This window comes from Trachypithecus francoisi, unplaced genomic scaffold (genome assembly GCF_009764315.1).
Source record: "Trachypithecus francoisi isolate TF-2019V2 unplaced genomic scaffold, Tfra_2.0 Lachesis_group6, whole genome shotgun sequence".
Taxonomy (NCBI): Eukaryota; Metazoa; Chordata; class Mammalia; order Primates; family Cercopithecidae; genus Trachypithecus; species Trachypithecus francoisi.
The window spans coordinates 61,795,894-61,807,722 of record NW_022681471.1 but is presented as its reverse complement, the minus strand read 5'-3'; positions in this window follow the sequence as shown (position 1 = coordinate 61,807,722).

Below are 11,829 nucleotides of genomic sequence, written 5' to 3'. Positions count from 1 at the left end.
ACAAAATTCAACAGCCCTTCATGCTAAAAACTCTCAATAAATTTGGTATTGATGGAACGTACCTCAAAATAATAAGAGCTATTTATGAGAAACCCACAGCTAATATCATACTGAATGGGCAAAAACTGGAAAAATTCCCTTTGAAAACTGGCACAAGACAGGGATGCCCTCTCTCACCACTCCTATTCAACATAGTGTTGGAATTTCTGGCTAGGGTAATCAGGCAAGAGAAAGAAATCAAGGGTATCCAGTTAGGAAAAGAAGAAGTCAAATTGTCCCTGTTTGCAGATGACATGATTGTATATTTAGAAAACCCCATCGTCTCAGCCCAAAATCTCCTTAAGCTGATAAGCAACTTCAGCAAAGTCTCAGGATACAAAATTAATGTGCAAAAATCACAAGCATTCTTATACACCAGTAACAGACAAGCAGAGAGCCAAATCATGAAGGAGAGGACACAAACAAATGGAAGAACATACCATGCTCATGGATAGGAAGAATCAATATCGTGAAAATGGCCATACTGCCAAGGTGATTTATAGATTCAATGCCATCCCCATCAAGCTACCAATGAGTTTCCTCACAGAATTGGAAAAAACGGCTTTAAAGTTCATATGGAACCAAAAAAGAGCCCGCATTGCCAAGACAATCCTAAGTCAAAAGGACAAAGCTGGAGGCGTCACGCTACCTGACTTCAAACTATACTACAAGGCTACAGTAATCAAAACAGCATGGTACTGGTACCAAAACAGAGATATAGACCAATGGAACAGAACAGAGTCCTCAGAAATAATACCACACATCTACAGCCATCTGATCTTGACAAACCTGACAAAAACAAGAAATGGGGAAAGGATTCCCTATTCAATAAATGGTGCTGGGAAAATTGGCTAGCCATAAGTAGAAAGCTGAAACTGGATCCTTTCCTTACCCCTTATACGAAGATTAATTCAAGATGGATTAGAGACTTAAATGTTAGACCTAATGCCATAAAAACCTTAGAAGAAAATCTAGGTAGTACCATTCAGGACATAGGCATGGGCAAGGACTTCATGTCTAAAACACCAAAAGCAATGGCAGCAAAAGCCAAAATTGACAAATGGGATCTCATTAAACTAAAGAGCTTTTGCACAGCAAAAGAAACTACCATCAGAGTGAACAGGCAACCTACAGAATGGGAGAAAATTTTTGCAACCTACTCATCTGACAAAGGGCTAACATCCAGAATCTACAAAGAACTCAAACAAATATACAAGAAAAAAACAAACAACCCATCAAAAAGTCGGCAAAGGATATGAACAGACATTTCTCAAAAGAAGACATTTATACAGCCAACAGACACATGAAAAAATGCTCATCATCACTGGTCATCAGAGAAATGCAAATCAAAACCACAATGAGATACCATCTCACACCAGTTAGAATGGCAATCATTAAGAAGTCAGGAAACAACAGGTGTTGGAGAGGATGTGGAGAAATAGGGACACTTTTACACTGTTGGTGGGATTGTAAACTAGTTCAACCATTGTGGAAGACACTGTGGCGATTCCTCAAGGATCTAGAACTAGATGTACCATATGACCCAGCCATCCCACTACTGGGTATATACCCAAAGGATTATAAATTATTCTACTACAAAGACACATGCACACGTATGTTTATTGCGGCACTATTCACAATAGCAAGGACTTGGAATCAACCCAAATGTCCATCTGTGACAGACTGGATCAAGAAAATGTGGCATATATACACCATGGAATACTATGCAGTCATAAAAAAGGATGAGTTTGCGTCCTTTGTAGGGACATGGATGCAGCTGGAAACCACATTCTTAGCAAACTATCACAAGAAGAGAAACCAAACACCGCATGTTCTCACTCATAGGTGGGAACTGAACAATGAGATCACTTGGACTCGGGAAGGGGAACATCAAACACTGGAGCCTATCATGGGGAGGAGGGAGGAGGGAGGGATTGCATTCGGGAGTTATACATGATATAAATGATGAATTGATGGGTGCTGACGAGTTGATGGGTGCAGCACACCAACACGGCATAAGTATAACTATGTAGCAAAGCTTCACGTTATGCACATGTACCCTAGAACTTAAAGTATAATAATAAAAAAAGTATAAAAGAAAAATATATATATATATTTTGATACAGAGATGCAATGCACAATAATCATGTCATGTAAATGGGGTATCCATCACCTCAAGTATTTATCCTTTGGTTACAAGCTATCCAATTATACTCTTTCAGTTATTGAAAAAGGTATAATTAAATTTTTTTGACCATAGTCACACTGTTGTGCTAGCAAATACTAGGTCTTATTCATTCTTTATGTTATTTGAACCCATTAACCATCCCAACTTCTCCCTGTCTAGCCATTACCCTTCTCAGCATCTGGTAACCATCATTCTAGTTTTTATCTTCATGAGTTCAATTGTTTTAATTTTTAACACACACAAATAAGTGAGAATGTGTGATGTTTGTCCTTCTGTGCCTGACTTTTTTTATTTAATGTAATGATGTACAGTGCCATCGATGTTGTTGCAAAGGAAAGGATCTCATTCTTTTTTATGACTGAATAGTAGTCAGTTGTGTATATGTAGCACAATTTCTTCATTCATTTGTTGACGGACACTTAGGTTGCTTCCAAATCTTGGCTATTGTGAATAGGGCTGTAATAAACATGGGAGTACAGATATCTCTTTGATATACTGATTTCCTTTCTTTTTGGGTATATACCTAGGAGTGGGATTGCTGTATCATATGGTAGTTCTAGTTTTAGTTTTTTTGAGGAACTTCCAAACTGTTCTTTATAGTGTTTGTACTAACTTACATTACTACCAACAGTGTATATCGGTTCCCATTTCTCCATATCCTTGCCAGCATCTGTTATTGCCTGTCTTTGGATAAAAGCCATTTTAACTGGGGTGAGATGATATCTCATCATAGTTTTGATACACATTTCTCTGGTGACCAATGATGTTGAGCGCCTTTTCATATATCTGTTTATCATTTGTGCATCTTCTTTTGAGAAATCTCTATTCAAATCTTCTATTTCTGAATTGGATTACTAGGCATTTTCCTGTAGAGCTGTTTGAGCTCCCTATATATTCTGGTTATAAGTCTCTTGTCAGATGGTGACATGGTTTGGTTCTTTGTCCCCACCCAAATCTCATGTGCAATCATAATTCCCAATGTTGGAGGTGGGGCTGGTGGCAGGTGATTGGGTCATGGGGTGATTTCTCATGGTTTAACATCATTCCCATTGGAGCTGTTGTCATGGCAATGAATTCTTGTGAGATCTGGTTCTTTAAAAGTGTGTGGCACCCACCCCCCAAACCTTCCTTGGTCCTGCTCCTGCCACGTAAGACATCTGTTTCTGATTTGTCTTCCGCCATGAGTTAAAGCCCCCTGAGGCCTTCCCAGAAGTGGATGCTGCTATGCTTCCTGTACGCCTGCCTGTGTATATGTACTACAATTTCTTTATCCACTCATAAGCCAATTAAACCTCTTTGTTTTATAAATTACCCAGTCTCAGGTATTCTTTATAGCAGTGCGTGAACTGGCTAATATGACAAACTGGTATCAAGAAGTGTGGTATTGTTATAAAGATACCTGAAATTGTAGAAGTGGAACTGGGTAATGGGAACTGGGTAATGGGCAGAGGCTGGAAGAGTGTGGAAGGCTCAGAAGAAGACAGGAAGAGTGTGGAAGGCTCAGAAGAAGAGGGAAAATATGTAACTTCCTAGAGACTGGTTGAATGGTTATGACCAAAATGCTGATAGTGATATGGAGAGTGAAGGCCAGTCTCAGGAGGTCTCAGATGAAGATAATAAACGTATTTGTCACTTTTGTTATGAGATGATTTAGGGTATCTGATAGAAGAAATTTCTCAGCAGCAAAGAAATGAACTGAAACCGAAATTTATATTTAAAAGGGAAGCAAAGCATAACTGTTTGGACAATTTGCAGCCTGGTCATGTGGTAGAAAAGAAAAGGTCATTTTCAGAGGAGGAATTCAAGCTGACTGCAGAAATTTGCATAACTTAGAGAAAAGCAAGTGCTGACAGCCAAGATTGGCAGCCCCTTCCATCACAGGCCTGGAGGCCTAGGAGGGAAGAATCATTTCCTGAGCCAGGCCCAGGGTCTTGCCACCCTGTGCATCTTCAGGAGACTGCTTTCTGTATCCCAGCTGCTCCAACCCCAGCTATGGCTAAAACGGGCCCAGAAGCAGCTTGGGCCACTGCCTCAGAGTGTGAAAGCCATAAGCCATGGCGGCTTCCATGTTGTGTTAAGCCTGCGGGTGTGCAGAGTACAAGAGTTGAGGTTTGGGAGCCTACACCTAGATTCCAGAGAACGTATGGAAAAGCCTGGATGCCCAGGCTGAAGCCTGCTGCAAGGGTGGAGCCCTCATAGGGAACCTCTACTAGGGCAGCATGGAGGGGGAATGTGGGGTTGGAGCAGTGTTGCACCAGTGTGCCCTGGATGTGAGACATTGGGGTCAAAGAAAATTATTTTGGAGATTTAAGATTTAATAAATTTCTTTCTGGATTTCAGACCTGTGTGGAGCCTGTAGTCCCTTATTTTGAATGATTTATCCCTTTTGAAACAGGAGTGTTCATTAAATGCCTATATCCCCATTGTATCTTGGAAGTAACTAACTTGTTTTTGATTTTACAGGCTCTTAGGTGGAAAGGACTTGCCTTGTTTCAGATGAGACTTTGAAATTGGGACCTTTGAGTTAATGCTGAAATGATTTAAGACTTTGGGGGCCTGTTGGGAAGGCATGATTGTATTTTGCAATTTGAGAAAGAAATGAGTTTTGGGAGGGGCCGGGGTGGAATGATATGGTTTGGATCTTTGTCTTCACCCAAGTCTCATGTTCAATTGTAATCCCCAATGTCAGAGAAGGGGCCTGGTGGGAGATGACTGGATTATGGGGGCAGTTTATCATGGTTTAATACAATCCCTCCTGGAGCTGTCATTACAATAGTAATTATTGTGAAAACTTGTTGTTTAAAAGTGTATGGTACCTTCTGCCCCCTTGCTCCTGCTCTGGCCAGGTAAGACATGCTTTTGCCTTTCTCAATAATTGAAAGTTTCCTGAGACCTTCCCAGAAACTGAGCAGATGCCAGCATCATGCTTCCTGTATGGCCTCCAGAACTGTGAGCCAAATAAACCTCTTTTAAAACAAATTACCCAGTCTCATGTAATTCTTTATAGCAGTGTGAGAGCTGAGTAATGCAGGTGGGTAGTTTGCAAATATTTTCTCCCACTGGGTGGGTTGTCTCTTCATTTTATTGATTTTTCTGTTTTGTTTTGTTTTTGTTTTTTGCTATGCAGAAGCTTTTTAACTTAATTTGATATCATCTGTCAACTTTTGCTATGGTTTCCTATGCTTCTGGGTTATTACTCAAAGGGATTTTTGCCTAGTCTAATGTCCTGGAGAGTTTCCCCAATGTTTTCTTTCAGTAGTTTCTTAGTTTGATATCTTAGGTTGAAGTCCTTAATCCATTTTGAGTTGATTTTTCTATATGGCAAGAAAGAGGGATCTAGTTCCATTCTTCTGAAAATGAGTATCCAGTTTTCTCAGCACCATTTATTGAAGTGACTTTCTTTTCACCAATGTAAGTTTTTGGTGCCTTTGCTGAAAACAAGTTCACTTTAGGTCTGTGAATTTGTTTCTGGTTTCTCTATTCTGCTCCATTGGTCTGTGTGCCTGTTTTTATGTGTTACCATGCTGTTTTAGTTACTATATCTTTGTAATATAATTTGAAGTCAGGTATGTGATTCCTCCAGTTCTACTCTTTTTCTTAGAAAAGCTTTGGCTATTCTGGGTTTATTGTGGTTCCATATAAATTTTTAGATTTTTTTTTCTGTTAAGAATGTCATTGTTATATTGACAGATATTACATTGAATTTGTAGATTGCTTTGGGTACCATGAACATTTTAACAGTATTAATTCTTTCATGATTGTGGAATACCTTTCCAATTTTTTTCTTTTCTTCAATTTCTTACATCAATGTTTTATAGTTTTTATTGTAGAGATCATTCACTTCTTTAAGTTAATGCCCAGTTATTTTATTTTATTTGTAACTACTGTGAATGGGGTTACTTTCTTGATTTATTTTTCAGATTGTCCACTGTTGGCACATGGAAATGCTAGTAGTTATTATATGTTGATTTTGTATCCTGCAACTTTACTGGATTTGTATATTAGTTCTAATAGCTCTTTGGAGGAGTTTTTAGGTTTTACCAAATATAAGATTACATCATCTGCAAACAAGGATACTTTTATTTTTCCTTCCAATTTGGGTACACTTTATTTGTTCCTCTTTTCTGATTACTCTAGTTAGGACTTCCAGTACTATGTTGAATATCAATGGCGAAAGTTGGCACCCTTGTCATGTTCTTCATCTTAGAGGAAAGAGTTTCAGTTTTTCCTCATTAAGTATGATACTAGCTATGGGTCTGTCATATACGGCTTTTACTATGTAAGGGTATGTTGCTTCTATTCCCAGTGTTTTTAGGGCTTTTATTATGAAGGGATATTGGATTTTTTTTCAAATGCTTTGTTAGCATCAATTGAAATAATCATATGATTTTAGTATTTCATTCTCTTTATATGATGTATAACAATAATTGATTTGCATATCTTGAATTATCCTTCAATTCCTGGGATAAATCCTACTTGGTGATGATGAATGATGTTTTTAATGTGTGACTGAATTCAGTTTGGAAGTATTTTGTTAGTATTTTTGTGTCAATATGCAACAAAGGTATGCACCTATAGTTCTTTTTTTATGTGTCTTACTTTTTGTATCAGAGTAATACTGGCCTCATATAATGAATTTTAAATGTCCCCTCTTCTTCTATTTTTCTGAGTAGTGTGAGTAGGTTGGTATTAGTTCTTTTTTATATGTTTGGTGGAATTCAGCAGTGAAACCATTGGGTGCCAGGCTTTTCTTTACTGAAAATCTTTCTATTATGGCTTCAATTTCATTACTTGTTATTGATCTGTCCAGGTTTTGAATTTATCCATGGTTCAATCTTGGTAACTTGTATTTGTGTAGGAATTCATCCATTTCTTCTAGATTTTCCAATTGGCATATGGTTGCTCATAGTAGCCACTAATGATCCTTTGGAATTCTTCAGTATCAATTGAAACGTCACATATTTCAACACTGATTTTATTTGGGTCTTCTCTCTTTTTCAGAATTAGTTTGGCTAAAAGTTTGTTAATCCTTTTCAGAACACCAACTTTCTGTTTCATTGATCTTTTGTATTATTTCATTCATATTTATTAATTTCAGCTTTGATATTTATCATTTCTTTGAATAGTTTTGTGTTTTGTTTGCTCTTGCTTTTCTAGTTCTTTCACTTTACTTAATTTTAATTTTTTAATTTTTTAATTTTTTGGGTACATAGTAGGTGTATATATTTGTATATATTTATGGGGCACATGAGGTGTTTTGATATAGACATGCAATGTAGAATAAGCACATCTTCACAATAATTATTAGGTTGCTTATTTGAAGTATTTTTTTATGTAGCACTTGTAGCTATACACTTCCCTCTTAGTAGTGCTTTTGTGGTATCTCACAGATTTTGGTATGTTGTGTTTCCATTATCATTTGTTTCAATCAATTTTTAGATTCCTTTCCTAATTTATTTATTGATCGACTGGTCATTCAGGAGCATATTGTTTAATTTCCATGTGTGTTTACAGTTTCCTAAGTTTCTCTTGTCATTGATTTGTAGTTTTATTCCATTGTGGTTAGAGAAGATGTTTGATATTATTTCAATTTTATTTTTTTTATTTTGTAAAGACTTATTTTGTTACTGTACATATGGTCTATCCTTGAGAATGATCCATGTGCTGAGAAGAATGTGTATTCTGCAGGGATGGATGAAATGTTCTGTAAATTCTGTTAATTCACTTTGGTCTATAGGGTAGATTATTTCTAATGTTGCTTTGTTGATTTTCTTTCTGGAAGAACTGTCCAATGCTGAAAGTGGGTGTTTGATGTCTCCAGCTATTATTGTATTGGGGCCTCTCTCTCCTTTTAGCTCTAATATATTGTTTTATATATCTGGGTGTTCCAGTGTTGGGTGCATTTACATTTAAAATTGTCATATTTTCTGACTGTATTGACACTTTCATGATTATATAGTGTCTTTCTTTGTTACTTCTTATGGAATTTTTTCTTGAAATTTATTTTGTCTGATGTTAGTGTAGCTACTCTGCTCTTTTATTGTTTCCATTGGTATGGAATATATTTTTATATCTTTTATTTTCGATCCATGTGCACCTTTGCAGGGGAAGTGTGTTTCTTGCAGGCAACAGATAATTGGGTAATTTTTTAATCCATTCAACCAGTCTACGTGTTTTCACTGGCGCATTTAGTTCATTTCTGGTCAGTGTTATTGTTGATTGTAAGGATTTGCTCCTGCTTTTTTATTATTTGTTTTCTGGTTGATTTGTGTTTCCTCTTTCTTCTTTCCTTCCTTTCTGTCATTCTTTTATTAAAGGTGACTTTCTTTGGTTGTATGATTTAATTTCTTGCTTTTTTTGTGTATCTATTGTACGCTTTTTGATTTGAGGTTACCATGAAGCTTACAACCTTACAAGAGGTTACTATCTTATAATCCATTATTTTTAGCTGAAACTTTACACTGTTTGAATAAAAAACCTAACAAGCAAGCAAAAAGAAATTATTGAAAACCATACATATTAACTTTATTCCTCATTTTAACTTTTTGTTGTTTTTACTTATATCTTATTGTACTATGTCTTGAAAAGTTGTAATTATTGTTTATTTTCCTTCTTCTTTTTTTTTTTTTTTTTTTTTTTTTGAGACAGAGTCTCACTCTCTCACCCAGGCTGGAATGCCATGGCAAAATCATGGCTCACTGCAATCTCTGCCTCCTGGGCTCAAGCAATCCTCCCACCTCAGCATCCTGAGTAGCTGGGAGTATAGGCATGTGCCACTGTGCACAGCTAATTATTATTATTATTATTATTGTACAGACGGGGTTTCACTACACTTTTCAGGTTGGTCTCGAACTCCTAAGCTCAAAGATCTACCACCTTGGCCTCCCAAATTGCTAGGATTACAGGCATGAGCCACTGTGCCCAGCCAAAATGTTGTAATTATTGTTTTTGATTGGTTCATCATTTAGCCTTTCTACTTAAGAGTAGTTTACACACCCCAGTCACAGTGCTACAATTTTTTTTTGTTTGTTTTTCTGTGTACTTACTATTACCAGTTTACTTTGTATTTCAGATGATTTCTCGTGGCTTATTAATGTTCTTTTATTTCTGACTTAAGTCCTCCTTTTAGCAATTCTTGTAGGACAGGTCTGGTGTAAATGAAATCCCTCAGCTTTTACTTGCCTGAGAAAGTCTTTATTTCTCTTTTATGTTCAAGGATATTTTTGCTGAATATACTATTCTAGAGTAAAGTTTTCTTATTCCAGCACTTTAAATTAGCATGCCACAGTTGGCTGGACTGTAAACGTTCCACTAAAAAGTCTGTTGCCTGAGAGCCTCTCTCTCTCTACGTATTCTTGAAGGCCAATAAGTGTGTTAAGATTTTTCCCTTGGATGCTATTTTCTAGATCTTGTAGGTGTACTTCATTGCTTTTTATTTTGTCTCCTCTGCCTGTGTGTTTTCAAATAGATGACTGTATTTTCAAATAGCTCCACCTATTTGTCTCTACCTACCCCCAACCCCTGGAATCCACTGATGTTTTTACTCTATCCATAGTTTTGCCTTTTCCATAATGTCCCATAGTTGAAATCATACAGTATGTAGCCTTTTCAGACTAGCTTATTTCACTTAATAGTATGGATTTAAGTTTCCTCTATGTATTTCCATGGCTTAATATATCATTTCTTTTCAGTACCTAATAATATTTCATTTTTAGATGTACCACAGTTAATCTGTTCATTCATGTACTGAAGGACATCTTATTTGCTTCCAAGTGTAGGCAATTGTGAATAAAGTTGCTATAAACATCCGTGTGCTGGTTTCTGTAGACATAAGTTTTTAACTCCTTGGAGAAACACCAAGCAGCATGATTGCTGGGTAATATGGTATGAGTATGCTTCATTTTGTAAGAAACCACCAAACTGAGTTCCAAAGTGACTGTGCCACTTGTATTTCCACCAGCAATGAATGATGTTCCTGTTGCTCTACATTCTCATCAGCATTTGCCGTTGTCAGTGTTCTGGATTTTGGTTATTGTAATAGTTGTGTAGTGATATCTCATTGTTGTTTCCATTTGCATTTCCCTCATGACATATGAAGTTGAGCATCTTTTCAAAAGTATATTTTCCAGCTGTATAATTTCTTTAATGAGGTAGGTGTTGGTTAATATCTTTGGCCCATTTTTAGTTGTTTGTTTGCATTGTTACTGTTGAGTTTTAAGTATTTGTATATTTACTTATTGTTGAGTGTTAAGTATTTGTATATTTTGTTATTTGTATATTTTGTAAAACTGATCCTTATCGGATATGTCTTTTGTAAACATTTTCTCCCAGTCTATGGCTTCTCTTTTTATTCTCTTGATCTGCAGAGCTGAACTTTTAAATTTTATTTGGTAACAGATTTATTAAAATATAATTCATATATGATACATTTACTCCTTTAAAGTGTACAATCTAGTAGTTTTTATCTGCACTATACTCAGTTATGTAATCATCACCACAATCATTTTAGGACATTCTCACCACCCCATAAAGAAACCCCATACCCTTTAGTTCTCACCTCTCAACCCCTCTATTCTCCCCATCCCTCACCACCAGCCCCTAGCAGCTACCAATCTACTTTCTATCTAAGCAAATTTGCATATTCTGTGTAAGAAATTTGTTAATTTTAATGATGTTAAGGTTATTGATTATTTCTTTTATGGATTGTGGCTTTGGTGTTGTATCTAAAATGTCATTGTTAAACTCTGGGTCACCTAGATTTTCTCCTATGGTATCTTCTAGGAGTTTTATAGTTTTGCATTTTAAATTTAGGTCAGTGATCCACTTTGAGTTAATTATTGCAATGGGTGTAAAATCTCACTTCTAGACTCATTTTTTTTTTACATGCAGATATCCAGTTATTCCAGCACCATTTGTTAAAAGAACTATCTCATTAGCTCAATTGCCTTCATTATTAAAGGTAATTTGACTATGTTAATGTAGGTCTATTTATAGGCTCTCTAGTCTGTTCCCTTGGTCTATTTGTCTGTTCTTTCACCAATACCACACTGTCTTTATTACTGTAGCTTTATAGTAAGCCTTGAAATTGGGTAGTGTCAGTCCTCCAACTCTGTTCTTTTCCTTCAATATTGTTTTATGTTATTTTAAATGGTATATTTAAACATTTTTATTTCCCATGTCTATTGCTAATATTTTCAAATACCATTCTATTTATATATTGATTTTGCAGGCAGTTATCTTGCTCAAACCATTATTATTTAAAATAGTTTATTAGTTTTTATTGTATTTTCTATATACACGTATATTATTTACAATTGGCTATATTTAAATTTATTCCCTTCCAATAATTATAACTTTATGTTATTTTTCTTCTTTTATCAGACTGCCTAAAATATCTAGCACTATGTTGAGTAGAAGAGGTAATAGCAGTTATTCGTGTTTCATTCCCATTGTCACAGGAAGAAGTTTAGCATTTCACCACCAAGTACAGTATTTGCTTTAGCTTTTTATATACATGTTTTAACAGATTAAAGAGGCTCCTTTTTATTTCTAGTTTGCTAATTTTTTAATCATGAAAGGACGTTGAATTTATCACATTACAT